The sequence below is a fragment of the Pteropus medius genome, unplaced genomic scaffold (genome assembly GCF_902729225.1).
Source record: "Pteropus medius unplaced genomic scaffold, Ma_sr-lr_union100, whole genome shotgun sequence".
Classification (NCBI taxonomy): domain Eukaryota; kingdom Metazoa; phylum Chordata; class Mammalia; order Chiroptera; family Pteropodidae; genus Pteropus; species Pteropus medius.
This window is the reverse complement of record NW_024349800.1, coordinates 54,437,070-54,446,129: the sequence shown is the minus strand read 5'-3', so window position 1 is coordinate 54,446,129 and position 9,060 is coordinate 54,437,070.

Here is a 9,060-nt window from a genome sequence, read left to right as displayed (position 1 = left end):
AATGCCACTGAATCAGACTCTGTATAGTTCAGTGATGTAAGACAAGGAAAAAACAAGGAAGACACTTGGCAGAGCAGAGCACCCGGCCTCACGTTCACTTCTCACTGGCGCAGGCTGTCCCACGGGCCCTGGGGGTTGTGTGAGGGGCAGGCGAGGCTGGACAATCCTGAGTTACTGCCTTTCTGCGGTGACCCAGCTCCAGGAGCCCATCTCTGTCTGTGATTCATTGATCCTGGCGCCACTCACCCCTGCTAGTCATCACGGCCCTGAGAGTGGCCTCTTGCGTGTGAGCCTCACACAGGGAGAGATGCCATCCCGTCTCCACGGACAACCAGTCTGCTCTAAAGGTGGTGTCACCAGCTTCGCTCTCTAACACTAGGGACGTCCCCCTGGCTGGCCTGCTCTGGGAGTGTGGTGGGGCCTGGCTGGGCGTCCCAGGGAGGATGGAGGGGGTCAAGTGAGCATCTTTTGGCTCAGATCCTGGGGGGCCCTGAGTGAGGCGTTCGGGCTTGAGTTCCACTGCAGCTTTGGAGAGGAGAGTGATGCTCTGGCAGGTGACCGTGGCTCCGTGCACTGAAGCAACTGAGGATGAGAACTGAGGATGAGGAAGGTGGTAGCAGCAGGTCTGAGGGGCGTGGATGGATCTGTGACCCACAGCAAGGGAGGACTAGGTCCTCCTGGTTGTGGGCGCGGAGAGATGTCAGCCATGACTCGGAGTTTGATCTCTGGTGACCAAGAGTTGCAGATTGCATTCTCTGGAAATGGGTCTCTGAGACAGAGATTCACATTCCAAAGGTTGATTAGGCAATTCTCTTGGGATCCCTGTGGGAGGGAAGGGAAGGAAGCAGGATTTGAAATATGGAGTTGAGGCACAAGGCAGCCTCAGCAGAGAGCTCGGCTGCCCCTAGGGGGATGGCCCTGCAGAGCTGTGACAACTTGGGCAATGGGGTTGTTCCCACACTGATTGGTCTTTGGATGCGAACCCTGAGACAGGAGTGGTCTCAGGGGAGGTGGCTCCCTGCAGATGAGGAAATCCCCGAGGGAGACTGACAGCAGAGGGCTGTCTGCTGGCAACACCACAGCAGTTGTGGGGATAAAGCCATCATTCTCAGGTGGCCCTTGAGACACTTGGTGGCCCTCCAAAGTGTCCATCACAGTAAGGAAACATGGTAGGGCCCACAGGAAGAATGGATTTGGGGAAGGTGATGAGTTTTGTTTAGGATGGGTTGAGATTGAGATGTTGAAGGGACAGGTGTATGGGGCATCCAGTGGACAGCTGGGTGTATAGGTCTGAAGCTCTGGAGGAAGGTGAAGGACAGAAACACAGATTTAGCAAAAACATAAAAGTGGAATGGAAGTCAGAGGAATCGACAGGCCAGAGAGAGATGACGCCTGAGCTGGCCCATCTGGTGGCTGGTCCTCAGAGGGGCTTTGCAAGAGGAAGCATCTGGGTAAGATCAGCCAAAATCAGTGGGTTCAGGAATTCCCATCTTCTGTGGAGCTCCTGGAGTGGAGTGAGAGCTCCGGTCACACACAACCTGATAGAGCTCTCAGTGGCCGATGTACAAATCAGGTGGAAACACTGAGTGCGAGATGAGAAACAGCACTGCCCGGGGAAGGCGGTGCTCGCACGTGGAGGCCTCTCTTCTTCAGCTCACCTCAACCTCCTCCACCCATTTTACTTTCAGGCCTTTCTCCCTCCCCGCTCCCTCTGCCTCCTCTTTCTCCTCTCTGTCTAGTTCTCTCTACTTCCCTCCTTCTGGGCCCACTAGAGGGCAGTAGCTCACAGGGCAGGCTCCAGGTCCACTCTGAGCCTTTGCCTGCGCTCTGCCCTCTAGTGGCGGGTGGAGGTGTGGTCGGGGGGCGGCGGTGGGGGATCAGTACCAAGAGACCCTCAGGCCCTTGGGCCTCCTTGCCTCTGCTCTTATGTCTCCCGTGTGTGTTCAGTAGGGAGGGCAGGAGTTGCTTCTTCTTTACCCTGATTCCTTGAAGCATAGAGACACAGTGGCCAGTTGTACCCATTTTGGACACATGGGGATGTCAAGACCCAGAGAAGAGCCAGGACCTCCTTGAAATCTGTGAACTGACAGTCCCTCTCACCTGCTGTCTCATGGGCCTATAGGGACATAGAGCCTTAAGAAATTGAGGCTGGATCTTGTTCCCACCGTTCGTGTCCTAGGGTGTTCTTGAAAGGATTGTTCTAGGATAAAACAGGCTCCAATATTGTGCAGGTGTCAAAAGACCAGTGCTGGTCCCTGGGCTGCCCCATTTCACTTCACCTGGAAGCCTCACCTGGTTGTGGGCACATGAGGCCCCAGTGATTCCTGAAAGGCTCCTTGTGACCACAGACAGGAAGGGCTGCCTCTGAGCAGTATGTTTGGGCTCGCATTCCTGAAGGCATGGTCAGGCCAGGGAAGACTAAGTTTTTCCAAGTGAGGGAAAGAAAAATGGAATAACCTGGGTGGGGAGGGGGCGTGCTGGGAGAAAATGCCTACAACAGCAGGCCGGGGACCAGGAGTGCGTGCCTGGAGTCAGGCTCCGGCTGAAACCCTTGCCTTCTTCACGTCCCCCTATCCCCGCCCCCCATACATACACAGGCCAGCTTTGTAGCTGCAGGCACTTAGGGGACAGCCTTGCTCCTTTGGTCTCAGAGAGTAGCCCTGGTCAAAGGGAGGTTTGAGGAGCCAGGCCTAGGAAGCAGGGGCTTCAGTAGTAAGTCACTGCCCCTGCCTAGTGTCCTGCAGACATCTGGATATTGCAATTATTTTCCCTGAGCTCAGCCATACTAGTTCTTAGAACTAGTCCATCCCATCTGCTTTTGCTGAGCTGACACAGCAGGCTCTGTGGCCCATGTCCCTTCCAAAAGGAGGCGGAAACCCAGTAAGCAGTGAGGCCTGGAGAGTGCTGAGAAACACCACTAAAGCATGGCTCTGGCAGCAGCCTGGGAAGGCCAGGAACGGAGCTTCAGGTGGCTGGCACCACCAGTCTGTGACCGCAGACGTGGGCCAGTTCCAGCCCAGCCTCTCTCTCATCCCCGATGGTCTGGTTTTAGGGACTGCCATGATGCCCCAGTGGAGAGTTAGACACAGAGGTTTTGCGGACATGTGTTTTAACCAAATTCACCTCTGTTTACTTTTTATTTCGGTTTCATTTTGGTTTTTCCTCTTTCTTTAAATTTACCAAAACAGAAGAAGTGTTATTATTCTAGTAGGTAGCCTATCCTTCATCAGACTCACTGCCATTTTCCTCTCAAAGCAGCACAAAATGGGGACCCCTGGCCTGTCGATAATCTCGTTGGTTTGTGGGAGCTGAGAGTAGTGTTTGGGGATCTTAAAGCAATGCCTTTGGTAACCTCTGCTTTTTGGATGTCCTTGGCTCTCATTTCAAGGGTAAAGCCATATGGACGCACCCCAGAGCTTCTCCTGTACAGAAGTAGGGCTTTCATTCCGTCCATGGCAGCCCCCGTCAAGGCTTCCTGCCCTAGTGAAGGAGGGGGACATGATATAAGAGGGGTTTCACCCAGATCGGAAGTAGAAAGCTGACCTCTTTGGCCCGGTGGGATGTAAGAAGAGTAACAGATGAATAGAAGAAACAAGAGGTGTGTTTGGATTTCCTTTTCCTGTCTCACGTCAGGTGGGGTGCGCATAGATAAGTAGACTGAGGGGCAAATCGAAAGCAGAGGAGGTTTCTACCTTACTCCTTGTTTGGAACTGTGGGAAGAGACTGGTGTGCAGGGTTACCTTGATACATAGGGACAGAACCTACAAATGTCCACGTGGTATAGTTGTTTAGAGGCAGGACCTGAGCTGGGGCTCCCCGGGTCTCCATGTTCAATGGAAAAGATCTAGATGTTCTTGCAAGCTTCACAGCAGGATGTGCTTGGTAGTTGCAGGGGCAAGGGGGAAGGGTGGTAGAATCACAGGCCACCGTTGGTGTCGCCGCAGTGGCTGGGGGATGGCCAACCTAAGCTGTTGGCCAGATGGAAGCTGTGGCTGATATTCTGCAGGTTCTACAGCAGAGTTCATGAGGCGGGCGTGAATCAGTGAGAGGAGGCCGGCTAGGACCTGCCTGAGCCAGAGCAGGCTGGAAAGTCACCGGAGTAGGGCATTGTGCTGCATCCAGAGGACCCAGAGGCAGAACAATGTCCTTTATCACACTTCTAAGGCCCTTTGCTCTCATTGCTATGCAGTCACCTAAGACCCCACGTGGACACAGATGCCATTTTGGGGAAGAGTAGAGTTAGAGAGGAAATGTGAACAACTTGGTGTTTACCTGAAGAGACCGAATTATTTAAAGAGATTGTTTTGTTTAGAAGAGATGGCTGTACCTTTAGGATGTGAGTTTAAATTTTCCCACCCAGAGGGCTGGAGTTATCTGATCTCAGTTAAAGAAAATAAAGAAGCTACATTTCCTTTGCACAACTAACAGCCTGTGAATTTGTGACCTGCCACACACCGTGGGCCGAATGTTCTAGTCTACAGGGGCAATCTGCATTTTTCCACTGGGCTGCTTTCCTCTACCTTTGTTCAGGTTGGGGTTGCAAATTAGATTTTATAGAATACATCTCTCAGCATGTCTGCTCATCTCTGGAATACTGACTTCAAAGTCTTTTTCTTTTTTTCTATAGATGGTTCTTTCCCAAGTATGTATTATACATTGAATTCTCTGTATTCAGATTTTAGTGGGGTTTATTCATATATTTTCTTACTAATACTTGTACTCATTTATTCACTTATCTCTAATCTATTTATTTGCTCACTCGTTCATTTATTCACCCACTCTCTCATTCACTCATTCATTCTTTCACCCCTCCAGAAAACATTCACTGATCATTCTTGCTGAGCTCAACTGTAAAAGGTGTCGAAGCAAACGAGAATTGTTTCCATCTTCCAGGAGCTCACCTGGAGAGAGGGAACGCTGAAAAAGGAAGCGAGTCATTAGATGACGAAAGAGAAGGTGCCACACAGGGTACAGAAGCTCAGAAGAGGAAAGAGTCTCTGGAAGGGCCACCGGATGTGGATACTTTGGTCTTGACCTGCTCTGTTGGGAGTTGAGTTCACTAATGATGGGCACGGGGGCCACAGTCGCCACTCAGCGGGTGGGAGTCAGTGACTGGCTCGGTGGCCTGGCCCCTGCCTTGATTTACTTTGTGCTTCAGCGTTATCACCAGTAAGCAGGATGGTATTGGACCAGCTCATCGCTAGGGCTCTGCCAGCACTGTGCCTTCAGTGGAGATAAGTTAATGTTCAGGGGGTACCTCTGTGCCTCATTGGGGATAAGTTAATATTTAGCTAGTTTTAGATAAAAAATTTGTGTTTATAAACAATCTCTCACATATCCACAGCATGATATTTTCTGGGTCCTTGGTGCTCATTATGTGATGAAGGAAGCTAAGGCCAGCAGATGGGGCTCTTTAGAAGCTAGCAATTGCTGGGTTTGGCCTACGGGGGCATGTCTGCATCTCTCTTCTCCTAGCAGAGTAGCAAATGGCCAGGAAGACAGGCTCACAGAGCAGTGTAAACACGCAGGGAACTTAGAGATATTGCAGGAGGAGAAACACAGGGAAAGACAGGACTTCTTGCTTCCTCGGTGTTGTGGGGATAGAGGCAGATTTACCTTAACGATGATAGAACTCAGGCTTTGGGACCCCTTCACTTGCACAGACCCCTTCTGAAGCCTTGCAGCTAATCTTTTTTAATTAAAAAAATTTAGATAAAATTTACATAACATTCACCATTTTAACTATTTTAAAGGTACAATTCAGTGGTTTTTGGTTATCTGTAATATTGTGCAACCATCAGTACTATCTAATTGAAGAATATTTTCATTGTTCCCTGAAGAAACGCCATTCTCATTAAGCATTCACCCCTCAATTCCTCTTCCTCTCGGCCCTGGCAACCACAAATCTACTTTCTGTCTCCATGGATTGACCTATAGACATTTTATATGAATGCAATCACACAATATGCGTTTGACTTCTTTTACTTAGCTTCATGATTTCAAGGTTCATCTGCGTAGTAGCATGTATCGGTACTTCATTCTTTTTTATGGTTGAATAATATTCCATTGTATGGATATACCACATTTATCCGTTCACCAGTTGATGGACATTTGGGTTGTTTTCACCTTTTGGCTATTTGCTGGTACGAAAATTCGTGTACAAGTTTTTGGATGCATGTATGTTTTCAATTCTTGTGGGTATATACCTGGGAGTGGAATTTCTGGGTCATGTGGTCACTTTATGTTTAAATTTTTGAGGAACTGCAAACTGTTTCCACAGTGGCTACACCATTTTATATCCATAACAGCAATGTACGAGGGTTTAAATTTCACCACATTCTCACCAACATTTATTATTTTCTGTTTTTCAGTTATAGCCATCCTAGTGGATATGAAGAAATAACTCATTGTGGTTTTGATTTGCATTTACCTTAATGACGAATGATGTTGGACATCTTTTCATGTGCTTGATGGCTATTTAACTACTTTCTTTGGAGAAATGTGTATTCAAATCCTTTGCCCATTAAAAATTTGGATTGGTTTTCTTTTTGTTGTTGAGTTGTAACAGTTTTTATATCTTTTGAATACTAGACTCTTATCAGGCATAAGATATGCAACTATTTTCTCTAGCTCTGTGGGTTGTCTTTCACTTTCCTGATAGTGTCCTTTGATGCATGGAAGTTTTGATGGAGTCCAATGTATCTCTCTTTTCTTTCGTGCTTATGTTTTTGGTGTCATATTTAAGAAGCCATTGCCTAATTCAACTTCATAAAGATTTACGACTACGTTTTCTTCTAGGAGTTCTATAGTTTTAGCTCTTACATTTAGGTCTTTAATCCACTCTAAGTTAATTTTTGTACATGGTGTGAGCTAGAGGTCCAAATTTATTATTTTACATTTAGATACCTCGCGCCCCAGAACTGTTTGCGGTTTCCTTTTAAATTAGGAAAAAAAGAGGAGGTAAAAACAAAAGATACATGAATATTGTCTTTTATATTTATCCATGTTGATACTTTTACCTGTGTGCTTTATTTATTTATGTGGATTTGAGTTACTGTTTAAAGTCCTTTCATTTTAGCCTGAACGACTCCCTTTAGAGTTTCTTGAAGGACAGGTCTGCTAGAGATGAATTATCTCCGCTTTTGCTTACCTGGGGATATCTTAGTTTCTTTTTTATTTTGAAGGATAGTTATGCTGGATATAAAATCCTTGGCTGACATCCCCTACTCCTAGCACTTAGAATATGTCATCTCACTGCCTTCTGCCTTCCATGGTTTCTGATGAGAAATCAGTTATTAATCTTGTTGAGGAATCCCTGTACAACATGAATTGCTTCTCTCTTGCTGCTTTTGAGATTCTCTCATTGTCTTTGACTTTAGACAGTTTAATTATGAGGTATCTGTGGCACAATGGATGAGGTGCCCTCACTGGAATGTCATAGTATAGGGAAAGGGTTAAAAACTACAGCCTGTGGGACAAATCTGACCTGCTGCCTGTCCTGTTTTTTTTTTTTTTTTTGGTCTGTGAGCTAAGAATGATTTTTATATTTTAAAAAGGTTGGGAAAAGATCAAAAGAAGAAAAATATTTTGTGACATGTGAAAATTAAATCAGTTTAAAATTTTATTGTCCATAAATAAAGTTTTATTGGAACACAGCCACACTCATTCATTGACATATTGTCTATGGCTCCTTTCTCACTGCAATGGCAGAGTTGAGGAACTGCGCTAATGATTATACATCCTGGGGAGTCTAACTATTTACTACCTGGCCCTCTACAGAAAGAATTACTGTCTTTTGATATCAGGCACTGACAGGGAAAGTTGGGGCAAGAAGGAGAGCAGTTCTCTGGTTCTTGGATGCCAAATTTCCTTCTGTTGCATCTGTTCTGCTGAGCCTCAGATGGGGGCCACACCAGCTACTCTTATTCCTGTGGTGGCAACACAGAGAGTTGCTAATTGAAACCCATAGAATCGTAGAGTCTCCAGTTCTCCCCACCCAGGAAAAATACCAAGGTGAGCCTTTCCCTGCTCTACTTCCTCTTGTCCCCTTCTTCCTTCCAGTTCCTGCTGATCCCGGCTCCTTAACCTGGCATTTAAGGTCCCCTTTTATAGACACACTGCTTGACAAGATGAGTCATTAAAAACAACCTTTATGTTTTCATAATGTTCCTCAGGTCACAGGTACCTCCATATCTGTGTGGTAAGGAATTTAACCTTGCCCAAAGAGAGGTGTGGTCTTTGCCCTCACCTCCTGGGAGGTAATCTCTAAGCTCTTGGAATATCATGCCTGATCGTGGTGTCTCTGTTTGCCTGGGGAACTTGAGTCAGCCTGATAGTAATAATGTGCTGTTGGATGAGAAATATCAGCTTAGCCTCCTGAGGGACTGAAAACTGAGGTCAGCCTCATGAGCAGTTAACCATGTCTATGTGGTGGAACCCCAATAATGGGTAGACACCAAAGCTCCTGACTCCATAGGAAGAAGAAAACTGGAAGCCTTGTGTTTGGAACCCTTCTGAGTTCTGCCCTGTGTCCTTTCTCCCTTGGCTGGCTTTAGGTGTAATAAAACATAATTTGAGAATAGAAGCTTCTGGTGAGTTCTGTGAGTCCTTCTAGCCAATTATTAAACCCGAGGATGCTCTTGGGAACCCCCAAACTTGCTATATTGGTGTCAGAGGCGAGGGTGGTCTTATGGATTATTCTAGACTGTGCAATTGGCTAACTTTCACAACATCCCCAGTAAATCCCCTGGAGAAGGAGAGGTTTGGCATTTGAGTGTCTTAGTTCTGCTTAGCTATGGCCAGAAAGGCAGCTGATTTTCCTTCCTGAGCCTCCAGAACACTCTCTTTTCTTATTTTCTTTCCCTCTGAGATTTTTACCTACTTTTTTTCTTATTTACCTCTCTGCCTTCTTCTCTCTCTTCCTACTGGGCAGGAATCTGGGAGGACTTCCTTCTGAATCTTGGAGGGCCTCCTCTGAAAGATTTTCTGAATAAGATGGTTTTACATTTTCTGAGGCCCTGTGCCCTGTAGGCTTCCCTGCAGAAGGCAGGATAGACACCC